The sequence below is a fragment of the Castor canadensis genome, chromosome 6 (genome assembly GCF_047511655.1).
Source record: "Castor canadensis chromosome 6, mCasCan1.hap1v2, whole genome shotgun sequence".
NCBI classification, from domain to species: Eukaryota; Metazoa; Chordata; class Mammalia; order Rodentia; family Castoridae; genus Castor; species Castor canadensis.
The window spans coordinates 65,434,243-65,461,850 of NC_133391.1; the positions used below are offsets into that span (position 1 = coordinate 65,434,243).

The 27,608-nt window shown below is 37.1% G+C and overlaps 1 protein-coding gene and 1 non-coding gene across 2 annotated transcripts in view; one reads left to right on the forward strand and one right to left on the reverse strand.

Moving 5' to 3' along the window:
* The window catches only part of Ccdc192 (coiled-coil domain containing 192), a 216,560-nt gene that overhangs the window by 16,300 nt on the left and 172,652 nt on the right, over window positions 1–27,608 (forward strand).
* On the reverse strand, window positions 16,067–16,172 carry LOC141424441 (U6 spliceosomal RNA). Its single transcript, XR_012449370.1, has one exon. It is a non-coding gene; the product is annotated as a U6 spliceosomal RNA (small nuclear RNA).

Below are 27,608 nucleotides of genomic sequence, written 5' to 3' on the forward strand. Positions count from 1 at the left end.
GCCTTGGGCATACGATCTACAGAGAATGAGTATGCCTTTGTCATTAGTCCAGATCTTCCTGCCCTAGACCTGATTTTCTAACTGCTTGCTGAACAGCTCCACCAAGGTTCTCTCAGACAGCTCAAGCTCTGCTTCTCCAAAATTCAACTCGTCAGCTTCCAGCCCCAAACCTTCCTTCTGCCTTATCCTTCAGGCCAGTGATAGGTGCCACCAGCTACCCTGTGGCTAAAATCAGAAATCTGTGCTATTTTAAGCATTTCCTCTTCCTCATCCCACCTATCCAGTCAATTGCTGAGTACTTTGATGGATAATGACTGGCACATGGCATGTTTGACCTGACCACCTACTTATTTCTCCAGCTTTATCTTCTACCACTCTCCGCACATTGCTATCCACCATTTTCAATTCAGTGTATGTGCCACATTTCTCTCTTACCTGTATCTAAGGGGAAAAATGTCTTGTTCTTTAGAGCCAAATTTTAATAGATTCCTTTTTCTCAGTTTCTGCCTGGAATTTCTCTACTCTGGACCTACCACCTCCTCTCACTTCTTTTCTCTTTATCCAAAAACACCCCCAAGAAACTCCTCCTTTCCAGATCTTCAGTTAGAAACTACTTCCTCACTCAAGTTAGGGTTAGATGTCCTTCATAGGCACTCTCATGAATCTCCCCCAATTCCCATCCTACATCAATTTTAATCATCTGTCCCTTTGCATCGTATGCTCCATGGAGGATGCTCAGACAGTAACTCCCCTGAGGTCCTTGGTTAAGTCAAGATTTATCCACTAGTCTCTCTGATGTCCAAGTCTATGTTCTTTCCATTATAGCACTTGGAATTGACCTGCAACCAATAGGGAGCCAAGAAGGGTTTAGGGAGGCATATGCAGATTTGAATTCAAGACAGAAAACTGAAGGTATTTAGAAGGACATATTTGAGAGACCAGAGCCAGGCATATCAAGGTGCAGACACTTGTAAAAATCCAGTTTAGACCCAAATCAATGGTGGAAAAAGAAAATAGAGAAGAAATATTTATAGGTTGTATTTCATGATTACTTAAGTATATAAGGGCTGAGGGAAAGCAGGGTTCACAACTGATCTGTTACATTTGAGTTGTTAGATGTGAAAGGTGATTCATTTCCTAAGGAAAGTTTCATGCAGGCTCAAGTTACCACTTATGCTATGGACTATTCATTGACATTTTATTATTTGGATTTTCTTATTTAGATCTTCTGAATCTCGCAAACTTTTAATATTACATCAAACCTTAAGCCCATTCTTAGAAATAGATTTTTCTTCTGCCCTTTTTACAACCCCTGGAGCTCCAGGAGAAAATTCTGAATGGCCATGTGTTTTGTGCATGAGGTTCTCTCAGGAACAGTTTAATGTTTACATTTTGAGTTCTGTAAGTCTTCTGAGATCATTTCAATGTGTGCCTGTGACGAACAACAGTCTAGTGCAGAGGTTCTCAAAATGGGTGTCTAAGGGTCCTGGAGGGTGCAATCTTTGAAGTAAGAACTATTGGCAAAGTAATATTAATATGTTACAACCTTTTCTAATATCATTCTTTCATGGGTGGGCAGGATTTTTCCTGATACTATGTGACACTTTGAACAGAGAAGCAGATAAAAAGTCATAGGTATCCTCTAGTAAGAAGGATATTAAGATTTAAAAAACTTAAAACAATACACTCTTCTAAGTTTTCTTTTTTGTTTTGTACTTTAATTAAAATATGTGTTTATGTTAGCATGTATGGAGTTTAGTGTTATTTTTAAATGGATTAACATAGGTACTTAAAATTTTTAAGTTTTAATTTTAAATAATTTCTAATACAGCAAATATTAGTTAGACAAAACCAACATGAACAAAAGATCTTTAAGGTCCTCAATAATTATTAAGAGTATAAAGAAGTCCTCAGAATAAAAAGTTTAAAAGCTGCTGATTTAGTGACTCTGTAGCATGTGATTTAGGAGCAAAATCCTGTTAAGGAATGTGAACCATGATGAAAGCCAGCATTGTATAAAATGCACAGTAAATTAAAAATTTATTGTGAAACTATGAAAAATGTACTATGAAGCTGATTTTGATTTCTATCTGTCTAAGAAATTTGACTAAAACAAAACAAAATAAACAAAACAACAGCAAATTTTTGGTTGATAGACCAAATAAAAAATGCTAAACAAGACCCTTAAAGAGGAGAATATCTTCATTTACAGGTAAACCAGGACAGTTGACCACTGAACCCAATGATTTAGTTTCTCAATTGGGGGAAGAAATCAACAAAATGAAAATGTTCTTTATTCATACATCCACAAGACTACAAATGAGAAGACCCTCTTATTTTTCATTCTGATCTCCTCCCTTCCTCCCAGGATTTGTGCATCTAAGTTCCCCAGAGGCTATTTTGCCCTTCCCTTCACAAAACTTTCATCCCTCACCCCACCTGTCTTCAGCTTTTTAAGCCTATTTTCACAACCTAAGCTCACCCACCTATCCCTATGTTGACATTGCACTTCTGATCCTAAGGAAATCATCTTAAATTCACAGCACATCCAGGCAGAATTATACCTTTTTCAGAATTGTGCAAAGGAGGAGAAGGCAGGTGTTGTGCTCTGGTTTTGCCTAAGATTGCTGCCAGAGTCTTGGTTTCAGTAGTTGAAACCTTTCCTACCCAGTAAATCTTTACTCTACCCAGTAAAGAAAGATATCTCCAAGGAGCATTCCTTTAACGTGGTAAACACGAGAAGCACTTGTTGAGAATGACTGATTACACAGAGTATAATATGCAGATATATATGGTAAAAACTCTAGAGAGAATATGCAGTAAGTTATGAAACTGATTTTGATTTCTTCCTTCTCTAAGGAATCGGCTAAAGCAAGACAAAACAATAACAAACGCTTGCCTAGCGTAGCTAAGGGAGAAGTACTAATCTGCTCTGGATTTTTATTCCAGACCCTGGGACTTCTGTGGGTTTCATTGTCTTGCCTTATCCAACTTGGATGTCAACTTTTCACTTCAAGATCTCTTATTGTCAGTCTGTGCTTAATGGCCTGTATCAAAACACAAACAAACAAAGCCCCACAGACTGTAATGTCACACTGCTTTGGTTACCAGTTCGTAAGTTTCTGCACATGGCTTCTCTTGGTATCACAAGGGGCTGCATCATCCTGACATTTTGGGTGTGTGGTGTCCCCCCCCCCCTTTCCTCATATTTTATTCCTCCATCTTCATCTTGCATGTTTTTTTGTTTTTAATTTTCACACACCCTAAAGAAGTAGTAAGTTGATTTTGCTCTAATGGAACAATCACTTCCTACTTTAAAAGTCATATGGGAATGGTTGCCTTCTTCATTCAAATTAGGGACCTCTATTTCCTAACCTCGAGGGACTTTTCCTGAAGTTGCCTTAATTTCTTTTCAAAAACAAAAAAAACCCCTTCAAATAGACTAATAGGGATTTAGGAAAAAGGAGACCCCTTGAGAGAAACTCAAAGGCAGCAGAACGCATTTCTCCCACGCTGTAGAGTGGACAGCCAAATCTGTGAGCCCCACCAGCAGAGGAAACCAGCTACCTGTTCCACAAAAACAGGTGGTGTTTTGAGAATGTACCAAGCCTAAGGAGACTTCCTGTGTCCTAACAATGGGCCCCAGGTCCCTGCAGTGGAAGAGCTGAGCCAGCTCACTTGAAAGATCTATGTTTAGGGATAAGGGCTTTCTTTTTTTCTTTTTAATGTATAATTTATGTTTTTATGTATTAAAGAAGTTAATTTAGGAATTTTTTATTTATTTTATTTATTTTTTAGTTTTTATTGTTTTATTACCCATATGTGCATACAATGCTTGAATCATTTCTCTCGCCTGCTTCCACCCCCTCCCTTACTGCCCCTCTCCCTCTCCCCCCCACCCCCTCAATACCGGGCAGAAACTATTTTGCCCTTATCTCTAATTTTGTTGTAGAGAGAGTATAAGCAATAATAGGAAGGAACAAGGGTTTTTGCTGGTTGATATAAGGATAGCTATACAGGGAGTTGATTCACATTAATTTCCTGTGCGTGTGTGTTACCGTCTAGGTTAATTCTTTTTGATCTCACCTTTTCTCTAGTTCCTGTTCCCCTTCTCCTATTGGCCTCAGTTGCTTTTAAGGTATCTGCTTTAGTTTCTCTGCATTAAGGGCAACAAGTGCTAGCTAATTTTTTAGGTGTCTTACCTATCCTCATCCCTCCCTTGTGTGCTCTTGCTTTTATCATGTGCTCAAAGTCCAATCCCTTGTTGTGTTTGCCCTTGATCTAATGTCCGTATATGAGGAAGAACATATGATTTTTGGTCTTTTGGGCCAGGCTAACCTCACTCAGAATGATGTTCTCCAATTCCATCCATTTACCAGCGAATGATAACATTTCGTTCTTCTTCATGGCTGCATAAAATTCCATTGTGTATAGATACCACATTTTCTTAATCCATTCATCAGTGGTGGGGCATCTTGGCTGTTTCCATAACTTAGCTATTGTGAATAGTGCTGCAATAAACATGGGTGTGCAGGTGCCTCTGGCGTAACCTCTGTCACAGTCTTTTGGGTATATCCCCAAGAGTGGTATTGCTGGATCAAATTGGTAGATGAATGTTTAGATTTTTAAGTAGCTTCCAAATTTTTTTTCAGAGTGGTTGCACTAGTTTACATTCCCACCAGCAGTGTAAAAGGGTTGGGATAAGGGCTTTCTAAGCAATGCCCAAGGTGGGACCAGAGAGACTTTCCCAGTGCCACAAGGATATACAAAGCTCCCAGGTGGATGAACAACCCTGGGAATGAGGGATCTTCAAGAATGATTTTTCCCTAGAGGTGAGAGCTTCGAATAAGTAAGGAAGATTTACAGAAAAAAAAAAAACTTGGTATTTCTGACACACTTAAGAGCTATTTCCATTGTACCTGGCCACAGTAGCTGTTTTTAATTTATGTAACAACCTGTAGACTTTATTTTCTCAGAACCTGATATTATAGATTTTTTACTTTTAAATCTAAGCATTGACCTTTATATCCAAGTCAATGATTATTGCCTGAATTTTTCCCACATCTCTTCATTTCTTTCTGGTATACTTATCTCTTCATAACTTTATTTGGACATTATAGGTAACTTAGGATTCTATGACTGGGCATCTGACTTTATATTTTAATTATTTATTGACTTTTGGATAAACACCTCTGTTTTCACTCATGGTTAAAATATTCTTTTATTATTCTGGGTATTTCTCCAAAATAATTTAGGGATATTATATATTGATTAATGTCTCCCTAAAATCATTTGTTGCCATTCCAACTCCCAGTAGCTGAGAACATAATTGTATTTGTAAAGGGGGTCACTGCAGATATGATCAGTTAAAATGAGGCCCTACTATAGTAGGGTGGGCTCCTAACCTTAGATGACTGCTGTCCTTATAAAAAGTGGAAATTTGGACACACGCACTCATGATGGGAGAAAGTTGTGTGAAGATGAAAGAGAGAGCAGGGGTGCACTTCTGCAAGTCAAGGAGTGCCAATGATTGCCAGAAAATGTCCGGAGAAGAGACAAGGAACCTCTTGACCCTCAAGAGGAACTAACCCTGCTGACACATTGACTTGATTTGTAGCCTCTAGAACTGTGAGACAATTAATTCTTCTTGTTTATGCCACCAAGCTTGTGATACTCTTTCACAGCAGCTTGCCAGCCCTACTATAGGGAGTAGCTCTGCTTCTCAACTTTAGGCCTGGGGGTGGAGGTCGATTTTAAAATATACATGAACATAGAACATAGAAGTAGCCAGAAATAACCTGTTAAAAATAAACTATAAAATATTAATAAATGTAAAAGTATGCTTTGTCTAGGATGGGGATAGGATGAGGAATCTGTGTTTTTTATAACTGTAAAATTGAAATGAGACCAAACAAATTTTGTGAACTAAATGTATCTTCAGATATAGGGGTTCCTATCTATTCTACAAGTAGGAAACATATTTTTTTTGTGTTTGCCTCTGTTATTTATCGCCAGGGAGTTTCATAATTTTTAATACTAGTCCAAATCATCCTGCAAAGTCTTTAGCACAAGGGAAGACCTTCTTTCTGTTTTTAAATTATATCCCTCCTTTCTCTTTGGCACAAACTCTACAAGGGTATGTCAAGACTTAGTTTATTTTTGAGTGACACTGGAAATCAATTCTCCAACATTACTTGCTGCATGTATGTGTGTAGATTGTGGAGAATAGTCAATGAGAGGACATAGATAAATGAATATGAAAATCCATATTATTTGACAGGCATGGTGGTGAATTCCATAATCCCAGCTCCTTGAGAATTGGAAACAGGTGGATCAAGAGTTCAAGGTCAGCCCACCCAAAAGCTAGTGAGACCCTATCTCAGAAAAAAAAAAAGGGCTGGAGTGTTGTCCAAGAAGGAGGGCACTTGCCTAGCATATACAAGATCCTGGATTCAATTGTCTGTACAAAAATTTAAAAAAAGAAGAAGAGAAAGAAAATCTACATTACTTAATGGTGTGTGTGTGTGTATGTGTGTCTGTGATGGTTAATTTTGGTTATCAACCTGATTATATTAAGAAACACCTAGCAGATTAGTAAAGCACAACTCTGGGTGGGTCTGTGATGGTGTTTCCAGAGACAGTTAGATTGTGAGGGCTTTGACCTGATGAATACATTGATTCAGTCACAGATTCATAATGTGATAGCATTATTAAGAGATAGGACCCAGTGGAGGAAATAGTTACTGGAGTATAACTTGGGAGCTATACCTTCCCTGACCCTTTCTGTATTCCCTTTTCTCTGCTTCCTGGCTACCATGATGGGAACTTCTCTGTTCTGCCACATGCTCCCCACCATGATAGACTGACATTTCTGAAAACATGAGCCAAAAAAATATTTCCTTTTATAAATTCTTTATGCAAGCATTCTGTCACATCAACAAGAAAAGCTAACTAATACAGAGTTGAAGATGAGTGGTTATACATAAAAATATTGGCTCAAGTGGTAGAGCACCTGCCTAGCAAGTGTGAGGCCCTGAGGTCAAACCCTAGTACTGAAAAAAAAAGAAAAGAAAAGGAAAAGGTTGAGAGTCATCAACATGTGACTGACTAGTTTTTAAAGCTTGGCACCTAATGAAATCTTTTAGAGATCATTGCATTCTTTTGAAGCCCTGTACATAAGGCAGAGAGGAGGCCCAGAACCAAATCATCAGATTTCAATATTTAGAGATGGAAGGAAAAGAAAATTTAACCAAATAAACTGAGAATTAGAAAGACTGCAGAAAATCATGTCCTGGAACCAGAAAGAGAGCAATATTTTCAGAGGTAGGGATGCTCAAACACGTAATGTTTTACTAGAAAGTTGAGTAAGATAAGCATAAAATTGTCCATTGTATTTGATAAAGTGAGGATCAGTGGTAACCTTGACAAGATCAATTTTGGTAGAGTAATGGAAGGCAGAAGCCTGATTGAAATAAAAATATAATTGAGGGATATGGCAACACTTTTCCCAGCAATTAGGAATTCCTTTTCACGTTGATATGTGTATGTGTATATGTATACTCACACACATATTGCATGTATGAGAGAGAGAACAAGCACAGAGCCAATGATAGTAGAATGAGAGATTTTTGAAAATCTAATTTGTGACTCAAAATCCAGGGATGACTCTATTTCCCACTTAAATGAGCTAATTAGTTATCTTTTTAATCTAAGCCAATTTGCATTAAGTTTATGTAACACAACTGAAATAGTCCTGAGAAATAGAGAAATCCATGCTGTATCTGAAATTAGAACTTAATGCAATACCTCACCAAAGGACTCCCCTGGCTATTTTCTCAGCTACACCCATAGAGGTAAAGGAGAAAGAAGGCTACCAGAAGTCAGAAAGAGAGTCAAACAGTTTGGCTGCCACTACCCACTGCCAGGATGATAAGGCCTTTCTGTATTTCAATAGTAGAATGTGATATTTGCAATGGTTGGTTACAATAATAGGTCATTTCCCCTTGTTCCTTATTGCCTTGTTTTTCCTGTATTTTGGGCATGTTAAGGATGGTACATTATTAATTCAGTTTTTAGGTGCCATATCAGGAGATTCTCACTTGAATCTGACTGGGGGAAGTGCACATAATTTGGAGATTTAAAGGTGAAGCTTGATGTAGTAAGTTTATATGACTCTGGCTTGCCTCCTTTGGGGAAAGGATGAGTGCATTTTTTTATAAATGTAGAATAAATAATAAATGGATTTTATTATGTAGGAACATTTTGAAGTGTGTGTGTATATGTGTGTGTGTGTGTGTGTGTGTGTATGCATAAGGAAGAGCATAATTGTGCTGAATAACCACACAAAGTAGACTAATTGCCCCATTTTTGTGTCTGCCTTATCTGGAGAACTGCTCCTTCCTGACTCCAATGTAATTATTCATGACTTGAGAATCACAATATTCCTGGCTAGAGGGATGCCCCGAGAGCACATGACCTAGGCCTAGGATATCAGTTATGATATCCCATCATATTAACTATAAAGATTGATTCAGGAGAGAGCGTATTACCTGAAATACTAAATTGAGTTCTTTGCTTACCTCTGAGTCACAAAACTGGAAGTCTATGGTTTACAGCTGCCCTACTGTGAAAGACAGTATATCTGTATTGAGAAGTAATGAGTAATGAGGCTAACATATAAGAGCAGCACTAAGATATACAGATAAGAAGAGACAGAATACTATGGCTTCTTTTGAGTTTATACAATATAGTTGTGAGTCAAACAGTATCTACTTCTGACTCCCCATTATATAAGCCAATATTTTTACATCTTTAAAAGAAGGAATAAAATTATAAGAGAGTGACAACAGTATGTTAGATGATTATTTTAAGAAGTTGGGGAAAGAAGCAAAGAAACAGGTTGATGATTGAAGAGAGAGGGGAAAGTTCAATGACATCATTCATGGGAAATACTTTGACATATTTATATGCTGAATGGAAACTTCCAGAAAGGGTAATATAGAAAGGGCAGAAGTTCATGAGCTGGTGGACTATATAAATTACAGGAACAAAGTCTTTGTGACAGGTTGATTGGATTCAAGGACTGGTCTTTGACCAAAGAGTATCTACTCCTTTCAGTTAGGATGCCTTCCTCTTTAAGCAACAGTAACATACAAGGCTGGCTATCATTTCCCATAACAGTGAGTCCAGTAGAGAGGAAGTTCCCAGGTGGTTAATTCATGGTTCTAGAATATTCCTCAAGAGCACAAGTTCTGTCCATTCTTTGCTCTACTACCTTCGATATGTCAGCTGTGTCATACTTGTAAGACATCTGCAGCAATTCAAGAACTATATTCAGTTAAGACAATATCCTGGCAAAAAGAAATGTGCCTCCCCCTTTAAAAAATCTGGTAAAATCCTTTTCCTCAAGTTTCACGGGTCTCTACTGTTATATGCCATTCCTAAAATAATCTCTTATACCTGGGAGAAAGGCAAAAATATCAGTTTAGTTCAGTCATGATTCATGCTGTGGGACTAGACAAAGTCAAGCTCCTTTAAACACATGGCTATTAGTTAATGCAAGTTGGAGTTCAGTTCAAGGAATAAACAGGAAAACAATTATTGGAAAAAGATTAGCAGTGTCTTCTCCCACATACATAGGTTAATATCAGCTAGGGGAAAGACCAAAAAGAACCTATAGAGCAGCCTCTATTTTTTTTCAGAAAATTATTCATGATATTGTCATTTGGAGTAATAGATGGGGATAGAATTTTGAGGAAGAAGTGTGAAGTGATATTTAAGGAGGAAGTCAAGGGAAATACTTGTCTCAGACAGGAGAGATACTAGGAGAAAAATGTAACGGTGTTTAGATTTTAGGGCAGTGTTAATGTAAGAAAAAAACAGTCAATCCAAGTTTGTGAATTTCTTTTCCTGATAATGCTCAATGAGTGGATGGTAACAACTTTTTGGACCTTAATGCTAACTTGAAAATCATTTTATTTTTTTCCTCCCTACTTTTTGCTCCCCCTGCCCCCGCCACTTCTTTTTACTTTTTTTTCCTTTTATTCATATGTGCATACAATGTTTGGGTCATTTTTCCCCCTAACCCCCTCCCTTTCCTCCACCCCCTCCCTCTCCCCACCAGCCCCTCGCTACCAGGCAGAAACTATTTTGCCCTTATCTCTAATTTTGTTGAAGAGAGAGTATAAGCAATAATAGGAAGGACCAAGGGTTTTTGCTAGTTGAGATAAGGATAGCTATACATCTTTTTACTTTTTACAGAAGTAAATTTATAGAACAGTCTGTTAACCATTTTGAAATATACAATTTGGTAACATTTAGTGTATTTCCAATATTGCCACCAGCACTCTCAAGTTTTAACACTTTTTCATCACTTCACCAAACTCTGGACCCATTAAGTAACCATTCCCCATAGCCTTCCCCTCTCATCCCCAGACCATCCCCAGTCTGCTTTCAGTTTTTACGGATTTACCTATTCTGCATATTTCATGTGAAAGAAGTCTTACAATATATATTCTTTTGTACCTGGCTTCTTTCACTTAACATCATTTTTTTTTAGGATCATCAAAATTATAGCAAGTATCAGGACTTCATCCACTTTTATGTCTGCATAATATTCACTGTATGTACATAACCCAGTCTGTTTATCCATTCATCTGTGATGGACATTTGTTTCTTATCTCTCAGCTATTATGAAAAATGCTGTTTTCAACATTTGCATACAAGTTTTTGTGTGGATTTATACTTTTATTCTCTCTGTTATATATCTAGGAGTGGGATTGCTCAATTGTATAGTAATTCTATATTTAACTTTTTAATTGGCCACCAAAATTTATTCTCATGATGGCTGCACCATAGTGCATTCCTATGTGCAATGTACAAAGATTCTTATACTCTCCAACACTTTATATTTTTCATTTTAAAGTTATACTCATCATAATAGGCATGGAGAGGAATCTCATTATGGTTTTGTTTGTATTTCCTTACTCACCAATGATATTGAACGTCTTTTCATGTGCTCATTGACCATTTGTATAGCTTCTTTGGAGAAATATCTATTCAAGTAATTTTCTCATTTTTAAATTGGGTCACTTGCATCATGAGAACAAATTTCTTTATATGTTCTGCATATTAAACCCTTACCAGCTCTGTCGTTCAATGGATAGCACATTGGACTTCTAAACCCTTATCAGATACATAATTTTCAAACATTCCCACCCATGATATCAGCTTTGCTTTTACTTTCTTCATCATATCCTTTTCTGAACAAAAGTTTTTAATTTTGACAAGTATGGTTGGATTACAATTGTAATTATTGTTGTTTATTGAAGTACTGGAGTTTGAACTCAGGATCTGGACTTGCTAGGTAGGTGCTCCATCACTTGAACCACCTTCCTACCCCGTGGTTTTTTGTTTTGGTTATTTTGGGGATAGTGTCTCACACTTGCCTAGGTCAACCTGGACCACAATCCTAGTATTTACACCTCCTACCTAACTAGGATGACAGGTGCATGCTGCTACATCTGACTTATTGGTTGAGATGGGGATCTTGCTAACTTTTTGCCTGGGCTGGTCTTGAACCTCCTGTTCTCTACCTCTCAAATGGCTGAGATTGAGCTGCAAGCCACCTCACTAGTCTGAGTTTGTTTATTTTTGCTGTTAATAATTCAGTATCAGAGTCCATTGCAAAATCAGAGATTATGATTCTTATGTTTTCTTCTAATAATTTTATAGTTTTTGCTTATATGTTTGGTAATTGATCCATTTTGAGTTAAGTTTTGTTTATAAAGTGATGTCAGAGCACAACTTCAATCTTTTGCACGACAATGCCTGTTGTCCAAACTTTGTTGAACAGACTCTTCTTTACCTACTAAATCTTCTTGGCACCCTTGTCAAAAAATCAATTAGTCACAGATCTTTGGGTTTAGTTCAATTTCATACGCCCATATGTCTAGACTTGTTCTAGTCTGACAATATTTTGATTATTGTAGATTTGTAGTAAGTTTTGAAATTGGAAGATGTGAGTTCTCTAACCTTTTCTTCCTTTACAAGATCATTTTGCGTATTCTGGGTTCCAATTTAACAACTGACTTTTTCATTCTAAAAGAAAAAAGCAATTGTCATTTTAACAGGGATTTTATTTAATTTATAGATTGTTATAAAGAACATTGTCATCTTAACAATATTAAATCTTTCAGTCTATGAACATTGGATGTTGTTTGATTTATTTAGGCCTTTCCCAATTTCTTCCAGTAATATTTTTATAGTTTCAATGTACCAGTCTTTTCCTTCCTTGGTTAAATTTATTACTAGGTAGTTTATTTTTTAGATGCTATAGTGAATTTTTAAAATTTTCTTTTTTGATTGTTTGTTACTGGTGTATTAATTGTGTCTCTTTAACCTCCACCCTCAGTGCGTCTCTCTCTCTCTCTTTCTCTCTCTCTCTCTCTCTCTTTCTCTCTCTTTCATTCCTTCCTTCATTCCCTCCCTCTCTTCCCTCTTCCTTCCTTCCTCCTTGGTGGTACTGGAGTTTGAACTCAGAATTTTGTGCTTGCTAGGCAGGTGCTTTATCACTTGAGCCACACCTCCAGTCCCCCAGTGTATTTCTGATGCTTTAACATCTCAGGCCTTGCTGACTCTGGAAATACTTTCCCTTCTAGAACTAATCAGTTCCTAGAAATATCAAATGACCTACCTGGGAGCATGCCTTTCATATGCAAACTAAATTTATTGACAATTAATTTTTGAACTGACATATGGTCTATCTTAGAGAATGTTCCAGGTATACTTGAGAAGAGTGTGTATCCTGCTTTTGTTGGGTAGCTTGTTCTATGTATTATATATTATGTTTAGTTGGTTTACAGCAAGGTTCAAATCTATTTCCTTGTTGATTTTCTGTTCAGATGTTGTGTTCATTATTTAAAGGGAGGCATTGAAGTCTCTAACTACTCTTGCTAAATTGCTATTTCTCCCTTAAATTCTGTCAATGGTTGTTTGATGTATTTTTGGGACTCTGTTATTTGGTTCATTTATGTTTATAATCTTATATCTTCTTGATGAAATGATACTTTTATCAATATACAATGTCCTCCTTTGTCTTTATTGAAATTTTGACTTAACATCTATTTTGTCTAATATTAGTATTGCAATTTGAGCTCTCTATGTGCTTTTATTTGCATACAATACCTTTTCTTTCCCTTTCAACCTGTTATTTCATTGAGTATAAAGGGAGTTTGTTGTAAGCAACACACTATTTGATCACATCTTTAATGCATTCTTCTATTCTTTGCCCTTTAATTGGGAGGTCTAATGCATTTATATTTATATTATTCCTAATAATGAATTTTGGCTGTTATTTCTTTTCTATGTATTTTATATATTTTTGTTATTTAATTCATCCAATACTGCATTTTATATTTAATATTTTCAGTGTACAATAGTGCACTATTCCCTCTTACTTTAATTTGTTTATATTTTCTCCCATAATGTGTATGCTAGTATATTTGATAGCATCCTATAGGTGTCTTAGTCTCTTCTTTTAATCAGATAATTCCAACTCCCCTTTATAATGCTAAAGGAATGTTTATGTCTCCCTACCTCAAATATATATGTTGAATCCTGAATCTCCAGTGTAATGGCATTTGGAGGTAAAGTTTTTGTGAGGTAATTAAGTTTCAATGAGGTTATCAGGGTAGAGGTCCCATGATGGTATTTCTACCCTATTGAAAAAAGAAAAAACAAAAAGCAGAGACAAGAGTTCTCCCTCTCTTCAACATACAAGGTTATAGCTAAAAGGTAGGCCTTTTACCACTGAATTAACTGGAAACTCCATCTGGGACTTCAGAGTATGAAAAATGTTTTCTAAGCCCACTCATTCTTTGGTATATGCTATAGCAATCTAAACTGACTATCAGAAATTGGTCCAAAGAATTAGGGTGCTATTATAACAAATATCTAAAAATATAGGTGCAGATTTGGAACTGAGTAATAGGTAGAAGCTGGAAGAACTCTAGAGCTCATACTTGAAAAGCTGATAATGAGGCTGGAGATGTAGCTCAGTGGTAGAGCACTTGCCTAGCATGCACCAGCTAGGTCTGATCCCCAGCACCACACGCATAAAGAAAGGATATTTCCATGAAGGATCTGCTGAAGGCAATCTGATGAGGGCTGAGAAAGAAAAAAGGAGAAACCTGTTTCTCAGAGAAACAAATAATCATGAAAAGGATGTTGGTAGAAATATGAATGATAAAACCTATTCTGATGAATTATCATGAGGCAAAGAATAACATGTTATTGGAAATTTAAGGAAAAGGTGATCCTGGCTGAATTGTGCTCATGTTCTACTGTTTTGAGATGGTTTTCTTGTGAGTGATGAAAGTGGATATTTGGTTGAAGAGAATACTAAGTAAAGTATTAAAAGAGCAGCTCAGTGTCTTCTGACAACTTAGAGTAAAATATGAAACAAGAGAAGTGAACTGAAAAAAGAATTGTTAAACAAAAAGGAACCAGAATCTAAAGATACAGGAAGTTCTGAGTCTATTCATACTATGGGGAACACCAAGGATGTGGTCAAGCACTGTTTGTGAAGGGGATTGGTGTGCTTGTGAATCACAGACCTAAGTAACACCTTCAATAGGAACACTGCCATTTGGAACTGGAAGAGACAGAGATGAGATGATACCAAAGAAAGTAAATTTCTTAGATTCTATAGGAAAGATGATAGGTATAAATTTGTAATACTCCTTAAGAATGAGACAGATGGCCCAAAGGCAATTCACAGATTGTCATGTCTATCACTTCAGTTTCAACTGGCCAACAGCCTCTAACAAGCCATGGTGGTGGGGCCACCTGGAACTATGGGTAAACACCCTTGCCTGGTAAGATCTTAGCAGCAAGAATTCCATGTGGTAGAACTCTGGAGGTGTGGCCCCCACATGGCAAAACCCTGGAGGTGGGACTCCTACTCTTTAGAGCCTATGTGCCCCACTAGACAAGGCTAGGCAGGTACAAGCCCTGCCCACAGAGCTGCAGTATGGGTGGAGCTTCAGTTAGCTATGAGGGTGACATTGCCACCCCAAAGGGCCCAGAATGCAGAGCATCAAACCAAAGAGGATTAATCTCAAGCCTTAAAGTCTAATGGAATTTGTCATGGTAATTTTTGCACTTAGTACTCACCTTTTCCTTCTTTCTCATTTCTCCCTTTGGGAATGCCTGTTTACCATTGTATTTTGAAAGTATGTAGGTTCTCCAGCTTCACAGTTGGAGAGGAATTTTACCTCTAGATAAATTGTACCTTGAGTCTTGCCCATATATAATGATATTTAGATGGAACTATGAACTTAGTTAGCCTTAAAGTTGAATCTGGAACAAGTTAAGACTTTGAGGGCAGATGAATTAGCATGTAAGAAGGACATGAATTTTGGGAGGGCTAGATGTTGAAAGTTACAGACTAAATGTTTCTGTCCCCTGACCCCAATTCTATATGTTGAGGTCAGAGCTATGGCATTCGGAGGTGGGGCCTTTGAGCAGGAGTTAGGTGTAGATGTGGTCATGAAAGTAGATCAGTATTAATAGCTTTATAAGAAGTAAAGGAGATCATAGTGTTCAGGTTGATTTCTCCCTGTTTCTCCCCTTTCTTTCTCTCATCTCCCTCTCTCCCTATCATTTTACTTTTTTTTTATTATTTATTAGAGTGTTATTATTGTACTGAGGATACACTGTGACATTTACAAAAATACTTACAATATATCTTTGATTCACCCCCCCATCATTCTACTTTATCCCTTCCCCTTTCTTAGAAGAGTTTCAACAGGTCTCATTTTTCCTTTTTCATACATGAGTACATAATATTTACACCATATTCACCCTCCTTCACCCTTTCCTTATGTCCTCCCACACTCACTAGTACCAACCTCCAGACAGGACCTGTCTTACCTTCCTGTCCTTTGATCTTTTTTTTTAAAGACATTTTTGTTTGTTTAAGATAGCTATGCAGGGAGCTTCATTATGACATTTCCATGAGAATATGTATTATATCCCTAAATGATTCATTCCCTTTTTCTCCTTTCTACCTTAGAAACACTTCAGGACTTTGTGTATCATCCTTACACAAGCCCATGCTAATCTTCTCTGTATTGTTCCTATTTTAGTGCATGTGCTGTCGAAGTGAGCCCTCTTCCTGCCATTTTAGATACAATAGAAAGTAGCTATCTGTCATCCTGGAAAGGGACCTTCACTAGAACCCAATCATATCGGCACCCTAATCAGACTTCCAGTCTCCAGAACTATAAAAAAATAAATAAATCTTTTCTCTTTTAACCACCCAGCCTATGGTATATTTTGACATACTAGCCTGAACTGATAAGAACACTTATCTTCAAGTTTTCTGATCTCATTCACTAGCTTACATCAGCTATTAAATCCTTCCAGTAAATTTTCACTGCAGCTAAAAGAATACTTTTAAACTCTAGAATTTCTACTTGGTTCTTTTTATAATTTGTCCTAATTGATATTCCCTCCCTACCTATGTATCATTCTCCTGATTTCCTTTATATATTTACATATATTCATACATATATGTATATATATATACATACATATGTATACATGTATATATGTATATACATATACACATATATATATATTTGCATGGGTCTTTTGTTGTTGTACTGAGTGGAGGTACATTGTGATATTTACAAAAGTTCTTTATCAAATATGTCATAGTTGAATTCACCCCTTCCATCATTCTTGTTTATCTTCCTCTCCCTCCATTCCTGAAGTGGTTTCAACAGGTATCATTTTTCATTTATATACCTGTGTACTTCTTTACTTCTTTGTCCATGGTTTCTTTCATCTGTGACCATATTTAAGACAAATGCTTTGTCTATACATTACTCTCTAAAATTACTCAGAGGTGGGATTCCAAGATGGCGGCTAGAGGGAGGACGCAGAAAGCGAGCCTCCTATAGTGAAATCTTGGAGAGATGCTGGAGTCACACTTTGCAGGCATAATCACTGAGAAGAGGCATAACTTTGACCCCTCCACACCTCCAGCTGGCAAAGAGAATCTCCACTTCACGTTAAACAGAGAAACCAGGAGGGCCCCCGGGCGGCCAGTCGCTGGTGCCCAGACGGCTTGGGAAGATGCAGACCAGGTGAGCTTTGCGGTACCACAGTACTCTCACAGACAAGCCTGGGCCAGAGCAGCATAGCACCCTGGACAGACTGACCTCCACCCGGGGAAAAAAGAGAAACTGAGTAATAAACAATAAGAATGATAAAGACACCTGGGAAAGAGGGTGGAGTGCACTGAGCGCAGAAGATTGAGGGAAGGGAATCCTTCCTGGGACTGTAAATAAACAAGCCGGTCTGGCCAGAGAGCCTCTCGCAGGAGCAGGGGCGTGCACCCAGCAACCAGGAGCAGGAAAGCTTGTGAGAGTGGCGGAGGGAGGAAAACTCCACAGGAGACGAGGGAAAACCCACTTCCCACGTGAACTGTAACCAAACATGGTGGCTGGCAGGAGCAGCAGCACCGCCCAGTAATCAGGAGCAAGAAAGCTTGTGAAAGTGGTTGTGGGAGGAAAACTGCACAGGAGAGGGGGGAAGACCCACCTCCTACATGAACTGTAAATAAACACGCAGGCCTGACAACACGGGTGCAGTGTCACTTTTCCCAGTATGCTTGGAAAGGGTTTCCCCTCTGCTTATAGCAGAGGCTCACACACAGGAGAAATCTGAGCAAACAAAGCCTGCAGGGCCAGGTGAGTGCTAAGCTCAGCCCTGAGATCTGCATAAATAACGCCTCCAGCAACATCAGGCTGACAGCAGTGGGCAGGCAAGCCACAGCTACAGATACCATTCTCAGAACTGTCTCCAGACTCTTTTTTTTCTTTTTCTCCCTACCTTTGATGAGAGAACAACCGAATTACACCTGCAAGTGGAAAAACTTACTGAAACTGTATTGCATTTGAACTTGGGACACTTGGTGGGGTATTTTTTGTGCATGTGTTCTACTTTATGTGTCCCCTTTGATGAGACAACTACAGAACAACATCTGAGGCACCATCTCCATGACTGGAGGCTGAGATGGACACCCAAATTATTAAGACTGAAACTTCATTGCATTTGAACTTGGAGGTTTTTTGGTTTTTTGGGTTTTTTTAAATTTTCTATTTCTCATTTTATTTTAATACATTTTTATATATAGATTTTTCTTTAATTTACTTATATTTATTTTTATTATCTTTATTTTTTTTATTTTTGATTTTCAATCCTCTGTCTCTCTAATGTCTGTTCAGCTTACTGTCGATTAGTACACTAAAGCTCCCTGTTTATACCTTTGAAACCTTCTTGTCTGATACCTTGTCCTGTTTTCTCCTTCCAGTCTGTGTATTTGTTTTTCCCATTTCTTTAACTTCTTGCTTTCCATCTCAGCTCACCCTTCCATTCTAAATATTACCATTGTTATTATTACAAGCTAGAAAATACTTAATTGCACACAGTACAGGGACAGTAACAACACCAAAGACAATGACAGGAAGACAGAAAAAAACAGGGAAACCAGTTTCCCCACAGCAAAAAATTAGTACAGGAACCAGAGGGGAATGAAGAAAAGAGATACACAGATCCAGACTCCAACAAAATGAGGATAAACTATGCCAAAGGACCCAGTGAAGCCCACAAGAATAATTTAAAGGAAGACATACTAGAGGTACTCAATGAGAATTTTATAGAGATGATACTGGATAGGGTCAACAAAATGTACAGGAGACACTCAAGAAATTCCAAGACAACAAAAATAGACAATTTGAAAAAGCAAAAGAAGAAATAAAGGAAACCATGGAAGCACTGTATAACACCAAAGTGAAAGAGAGAACATGATGAATAAACAGATAAATGTACTCGGGAGAAAAATAGACAACATTAAAGAGGAAACCAGCCAGGATATGGAAAACCTCAGAAAAAAGACTGAAACAGAACTGCAAAACAAAATGGAAGGCCAATCCAGCAGAATAGAACAAACAGAAGACAGAATCTCAGAACTTGAAGATGAAATGGTAATTAAAGGAAAAACCGAAGACCTATTAATTAAACAACTCAAGACCTGTGAAAAGAAAATGCAAGAACTCACTGACTCCATCAAAAGACCAAACTTGAGAATCATGGGCATCAAAGAAGGAGAAGAGGTGCAAGCGAAGAGTATGTATAATATTTAACAAAATAATAATGGAAAATTTCCCAAATCTAGAGAAAGATATTCCCATACAGATGCAAGAGGCCTCCAGGACACCAAACAGACCAGATCAAAATAGAGCTACCCCACGACATATCATCATTAAAACAAGTTCAGAAACTAAGGAAAGAATATTGAAGGCTATAAGAGAGAAAAAACAAGTAACATACAAAGGTAAACCCATCAAATACACAGCAGACTTCTCAACAGAAACATTAAAAGCAAGAAGAGTGTGGGGTGAGATCTTATGGGCACTGAATGAAAATAACTTCAACCCCAGGATACTCTACCCAGCAAAACTATCATTCAAAATAAATGGAGCAATAAAGTCTTCCATGATAAGCAGAAACTAAAACAATATGTGACCACAAAGCAACACTACAAAGGATTGTTCAAGGGATTCTGCACACAGAAAGTGAAACCCAACTTAACCATAAAAAGACAGGCAGCACCAAACCACAGAAAAAGAAAAAGCAAGACAGTAGAGAGTAACCTCAACTTAGGTACACACAATCAAACCTTCAAACAACTAAGACAATTAAATGACAGGAATCACCAAATACCTATCAGTACTAATGCTTAATGTTAACGGAATTAATTCCCCCATCAAAAGACACTGCTTGACGAAATGGATTAAAAAGGAAGATCCAACAATTTGTTGCTTACAGGAGACCCATCTCACCGACAGAAATAAGCATAGCCTAAGGATGAAAGGTTGGAAGATTTACCAAGCCAATGGCCCCCGAAAACAGGCAGGAGTAGCAATACTTATCTCTGACAAAGTAGACTTCAAACCTACATTGATCAAACGAGATAAAGAAGGATATTCCATACTAATAAAAGGGGAAATAGACCAAAAGGAAATAATAATTATCAACCTGTATGCAACAATGTCAATGCACCAATTTCATCAAACATACCCTGAAAGACCTAAAAGCATATATAAACGCCAACACAGTGGTTGTGGGAGACTTTAACACCTCATTATCATCAATAGATAGGTCATCCAAACAAAAAATCAATAAAGAAATCCAAGATCTAAACTATGCAATAGATCAAATGGACCTACTTGATGTCTACAGAACATTTCATCCAAGTTCTACACAATATACATTCTTCTCAGCAGCCCATGGAACCTTCTCCAAAATAGATCATATCCTAGGGCACAAAGCAAGCCTCAGCAAATATAAGAAAATAGAAATTATACCGTGCATACTATCTGATCACAATGCAGTAAAAGTAGAACTCAACAACAAAAGTAAAGAAAAAAACATGCAAACAGCTGGAAACTAAATAACTCATTACTTAATGAAGAATGGATCATCGATGCAATAAAAGAGGAAATTAAAAAGTTCCTGGAAGTCAATGAAAATGAAAACACAACCTACTGGAACCTATGGGACACAGCTAAGGCAGTCCTGAGAGGAAAGTTTATAGCCATGAGTGCATACATTAAAAAGACTGAATTTCCCAAATAATGACCTAATGTAAATCTCAAACTCCTAGAAAAACAAGAACAAGCAAATCCCAAAACAAATAGAAGGAGAGAAATAATAAAAATAAGAGCTGAAATCAATGAAATAGAAACCAAAAAAAACCATACAAAGAATCAATGAAACAAAAAGTTGGTTCTTTGAAAAAATAAACAGGATCGATAGACCCCTGGCAAACCTGACTAAGATGAGGAGAGAAAAAACCCAAATTTGTAGAATCAGGAATGCAAAAGGGGAGATAACAACAAACACCATGGAAGTCCAGGAAATCATCAGAGACTACTTTGAGGACCTATATTCAAATAAATTTGAAAATATTAAAGAAATGGACAGATTTCTAGATACATATGATAATCCAAAACTGAACCAAGAAGAAATTAATCACCTGAATAGATCTATAACACAAAATAAAATTGAAGCTGAATTCTATCAGACCTTTAAAGAAGAACTGGTACCAACCCTCCTTAAACTGTTCCATGAAATAGAAAGGGAAGAAAAACTGCCAAACACATTTTATGAAGCCAGTATTACACTTATCCCAAAACCAGGCAAAGACACCTCCAAAAAGGAGAACTATAGGCCAATCTCCTTAATGAACATTGATGCAAAAATCCTCAACAAAATAATGGCAAACCGAATTCAACAACACATCTCAAAGATTATTCCCCACGATCAAGAAGGCTTCATCCCAGGGATGCAGGGGTGGTTCAACATACGAAAATCAATTAACCTAATAAACCACATTAACAGAAGCAAAAACAAAAACCACTTGATCATCTCAATAGATGCAGAAAAAGCCTTTGATAAGATCCAACACCATTTCATGATAAAAGCTCTAAGAAAACTAGGAATAGAAGGAAAGTGCCTCAACATTATAAAAGCTATATATGACAAACCTACAGCCAGCATTATACTTAATGGAGAAAAACTGAAACCATTCCCTCTAAAATCAGGAACCAGACAAGGATGCCCACTATCTCCACTCCTATTCAACATAGTACTGGAATTCCTAGCCAGAGCAATTAGGCAAGAAGAAGGAACAAAAGGAATACAAATAGGTAAAGACACTGTCAAAATATCCCTATTTGCAGATGACATGATCCTATACCTTAAAGACCCAAAAAACTCTACTCAGAAGCTTCTAGACATCATCAATAGCTATAGCAAGGTAGCAGGATATAAAATCAACATAGAAAAATCATTAGCATTTCTATACACTAACAATGAGCAAACGGAAAAAGAATGTATGAAAGCAATTCCATTTACAATAGCCTCAAAAAAAATCAAATACCTAGGTGTAAACCCAACAAAAGATGTGAAAGACCTCTAGAAGGAAAACTATACACTTCTGAAGAAAGAGATTGAGGAAGACTATAGAAAGTGGAGAGATCTCCCATGCTCATGGATTGGTAGAATCAACATAGTAAAAATGTCGATACTCCCAGAAGTAATCTACATGTTTAATGCAGTTCCCATCAAAATTCCAATGACATTCATTAAAGAGATTGAAAAATCTACTGTTAAATTTATATGGAAACACAAGAGGCCACGAATAGCCAAGGCAATACTCAGTCAAAAGAACAATACAGGAGGTATCACAATACCTGACTTCAAACTATATTACAAAGCAATAACAATAAAAACAACATAGTACTGGCACAAAAACAGACAAGAAGACCAGTGGAACAAAATAGAGGACCCAGATATGAAGCCACACAACTATAACCAACTTGTCTTTGACAAAGGAGCTAAAAATATACAATGGAGAAATAGCAGCCTCTTCAACAAAAACTGCTGGGAAAACTGGTTAGCAGTCTGCAAAAAACTGAAAGTAGATCCATGTATATCACCCTATACCAATATTAACTCAAAATGGATCAAGGATCTTAATATCAAACCCCAAACTCTTAAGTTGATACAGGAAAGAGTAGGAACTACTCTAGAGTTAGTAGGTATAGGTAAGAACTTTCTCAATGAAACCCCAGCAGCACAGCAACTAAGAGATAGCACAGATAAATGGGAACTCATAAAACTAAAAAGCTTCTGTTCATCAAAAGAAATGGTCTCTAAACTGAAGAGAACACCCACAGAGTTGGAGAAAACATTTGCCAGCTACACATCAGACAAAGGACTGATAACCAGAATATATAGGGAACTTAAAAAACTAAATTCTCCCAAAACTAATGAACCAATAAAGAAATGGGCAAGTGAACTAAACAGAACTTTCTCAAAAGAAGAAATTCAAATGGCCAGAAAACACATGAAAAAATGCTCACCATCTCTAGCAATAAAGGAAATGCAAATTACAACCACACTAAGGTTCTACCTCACCCCTGTTAGAATAGCCATCATCAGCAACACCACCAACAGCAGGTGTTGGCGAGGATGCAGGGAAAAAGGAACCCTCTTACACTGTTGGTGGGAATGTAAACTAGTACAACCTCTCTGGAAAAAAATTTGGAGGCTATTTAAAAAGCTAGACATTGATCTACCATTTGATCCAGTAATACCACTCTTGGGGATATACCCAAAAGACTGTGACAGAGGTTACTCCAGAGGCACCTGCACACCCATGTTTATTGCGGCACTGTTCACAATAGCTAAGTTATGGAAACAGCCAAGATGCCCCAGCACTGACGAATGGATTAAGAAAATGTGGTATCTATACACAATGGAATTTTATGCAGCCATGAAGAAGAATGAAATGTTATCGTTCACTGGTAAATGGATGGAATTGGAGAACATCATTCTGAGTGAGGTTAGCCTGGCCCAAAAGACCAAAATCGTATGTTCTCCCTCATATGTGGACATTAGATCAAGGGCAAACACAACAAGGGGATTAGACTATGAGCACATGATAAAAGCGAGAGCACACAAGGGAGGGATGAGGAAAGGTAAGACACCTAAAAAACTAGCTAGCATTTGTTGCCCTTAATGCAGAGAAACTAAAACAGATACCTTAAAAGCAACTGAGGCCAATAGGAAAAGGGGACCAGGAACTAGAGAAAAGGTGAGATCAAAAAGAATTAACCTAGAAGATAACACCCACGCACAGGAAATTAATGTGAGTCAACTCCCTGTATAGCTATCCTTATCTCAACCAGCAAAAACCCTTGTTCCTTCCTATTATTGCTTATACTCTCTCTTCAACAAAATTAGAGATAAGGACAAAATAGTTTCTGCTGGGTATTGAGGGGGTGAGGGGGAGAGAGAGGGGGCGGAGTGGGTGGTAAGGGACGGGGTGGAGGCAGGGGGGAGAAATGACCCAAGCCTTGTATGCACATATGAATAATAAAATAAAATAAAATTGTTCTGTTTATTACTGGGATTTACCAACTGGCTTGTTTAGGAGGCACTGGATATCCCTCCGTTTGTTATTGAAGCAATCACTTTAAAAAATAATCTGGGCTTAGAGCTTTGTTCCATCTTCCTTGCTAATCAATTACTAGCAAAATTTTGTAACTATGTAATGATATAAATAAATATATTAGCTATTTAAAAAGAGGGGAGAAAAAAAGATGTAGTTGGAATCTGTATAAAAAAGAAGAAGATGGCAGGATAGAGAGAGTTCTCAGTTTTGGAAAAAAGAAAATAAATCCCTCATGTAGATAAGTCAACATGCTAAGAAGGATTGCTGTAGTGCACACAAGCGAGGGGAAAAAACACTACATCACAGCCTCATTTTGACAGATCATCAGTTAAGGTTTAATATGATATAGAGGGAGACCACTGTAGACCAACTCTAACCCACCTGATAAGTTGTGGGGTCATATGCAAGTTAATTCAACATTAAGAACATCTTTAAAGTGGTGATAACAAAAATATAAGCAAAGCTATATATATAGAGTTTTGAGCAACAGAATAAGGTGACTGTAGGCAGTACTCAATAGAATACTATGATGTAGCCATGAAGTAAGTGTTAGCTACTGCTGTTTTCCACAGACTTCTCACTTGTGGTCAAGCAAGCCCATGAAATTTTAGAATCAGATAGTGTATCCACAGAATATTTGCAGCAGCAAGTAATGGGGGAAAAAAATAGCTCCTTAAACAATAAGGAAACTTGTTGATTCACTATGTGCAAGTTACAAAGTCGGGTGTCCTTCAAGACTGGTTGATAAAGCACTTTGACAATGTCATCAGGAACCCAAGTCTTCCCTGTGTACTCCTCATTAAATGCTTGGTTCCCCTGATGTTTGTGAGATGGCTACAATAACATTTATATCTAGTACGTAAATGAGAGTTCTTCACCACATCATTAAAGCTCTGCCTGTCCAGTGTGCATCATGTCTCCTGAGAGAATAACCAGAAGATAGGCTCACATTCCTCCAAACCTGATCCCAAACCAATCAGCAGAAAAGAGAATGAGATGGCATGAGATGGCATGATTATAAGTGCACTTCTAGGGCTGGAGTCATATTTGGGTCTAGAGTCAAACCTGATATTCACTCTTAAACATATTTACTTGCTATCTTCTTGGATAAGTTATATAACCTTGTGGAAACTCAACTTATCTTCAAAATGAAAACAATAATAGTAGAAATCCCACAGGAAGTTTGAAGGTAAATTGAGACACTAAAATAAATTTATAAACAAAGGGCTCTTCAGAGTGTCTGGCATATAGCAAATACCCAACAAATGTTAATAATTATTAATATAGCTATTCATTATTTATCTATACAGTTTCATATTGTGTAATAACTATTTTTTGATTATCCTTTCCGGCTAAAAATGTGAGGTTTTTGAAGATATGATTCATATTATTTTTATTCTTTAACCTTCAAATTATGTCATATAATAAATATTCATTTTTTAAACAAATGAATAAATAAATGAGTACTATTGAGTGAATTAATAAAGGTCTGAAAACAATAGAAGGTAGATTTAAAAGAAAGACAACTGGGTTGGTAGACTGGCTTAAGTGGTAGAGCACCTGCCGAGTATGCATGAAACCCTGAGTACAGTATCACCAAAAAAAAGAAAGACCACCAAAGGATGACCAGATGGATTATAGGTCAGACAGGGTGTGGAAACAAAAAAAATGGGCCTGATTTACACATAACATATATATATATACATGTCTGTGTGTAAACATACACAATTATATAAAAATATATATATAATTTATGTGTTTTATGTAATACATATATTTGAAAGAAAGTAATTTCAGACACAAAGAGGTTTTCTCTGAAGATTTTAAGAAATAAGCAAACCAAACACAATTTGAGTTCAGGGCCCTTGGTTTATAGAGGCTATGATGCCTTCAGATATTTTGTTTTATAGTTTGAAAAATGATAAATATTTACATAAGACTCAGTGAATGATTACTGTGATTAGAAGTAGAAAAATAATAGAATATAACAGCTACTAGGCTCTTAATATGTTCCATGCACTATTTTAAGAGTTTCTATTTTATAAACTCATAGAATCCTCAAAACCAGCCCATGGATTAAGTAATATTCTTTTGGTCTCTATTGCCATTTACAAAAAAGAAAATCAGCCTCTCAGTTCAGAGAGGCTGAGCAACTTGCACAAATCACATAGCTAATAGCAAAATTGAAATTTATACCCTAAGGGTCTGAGTGAAAAGAGTGTGTGTTTAACCATGGCACTCTGATAAAACAGAAGGGTGGTCAGAAAAGAAAGACTACCCTCCCAATCCACCATGTGACCAAGACCTTAATGTGTTAGTGGCCATAAGGAACAAGGAGGTCTCTCAGGACATTGAGAGCTGAAAAGCACAGCCAATGTTTATGGCATGGCTTTCCCTCTGGCCCTAGGACTAGACTTTTTTTTTTTTTTCATGTTTCTTACTTTTGTGCATTTATTTCAGATTTTTTTTTTATTATTCATATGTGCATACAAGACTTGGGTCATCAGGACTAGACTTTTGTATTTCCCAGCACACAGCCCAATGGCTGTAGAGAGGGCCACCTGAACAGACATTTGTTAAAGGTATGCTCATGTAGCTGGATGGATGGAGTCCAGTGCTCACCCTTTTCCATAGCAGGTTGGCCTCCTCTTTAAAAATTTGGTAACCTCTTTAAAAATTTGCTGCATATTCATAATGAGAAAGTATACTTTGCAATAACATTCAGAGCAATGCAAAAGAGACACTTAGAGACAATCTGAGCTTCAGCAGATGCATGGAGAGAGTTTCAGTAACAATGTTGCAGTTACAAAATTGTCCGTTTGTGGGGACTGTCTCAGAAGTATAGCATAGCTATAGAGAAAAATCACAATAAGTTGTCTGAATGAAAAGAAAAGCTAGTCGGGGGCTCTCCAAGGGAATTAAGGGCCTAAGGACTATCAAACCACCACATTCCTCAGCAGGAATCTACAAACAGTAAAACAAAGCCACCAATAGGAAAATTTGGGTTATGATTTGCATAGATCTGCTTTTCATAAGACTTTAATTTGGAATTCTAGCATTTTCCTTTAGCTCCAACCATGCTGCTGCTTCTGCAGTACATATTCAAGGAAGTAAGAAGCCCCAGGCTTTCTAGACAGCTGTAACCCCTAAGAGTTAATTTTCAAGAACCGTATTGTAAACCACAATAAAGGTTTCAGATCAGGCTGTACAAATACAGTGCAACTGTGAATTACAATGGAAGGGTTGAGATCCTTGCATGAGAAATTTTGATTTTGCTATCATAAAATTTTTGTTCCCTCTACAAATTATATTTTCTGAGTGTGGTCTCATCTCTTGCCCAGAAAGAGATGTTAGAAATAAATGAAATCAATATTTCTTCATTTTTTCTCTAATCATTTGTCACCTATGAAGAATGTTCCAGAAGCAATTTTAATATTCAGTAGATATCCATGGAAGGCAATTCATTTCTGAATTGATCTTTTAAAAGTAGCTTTTAAAATATTGCTGCACTGAC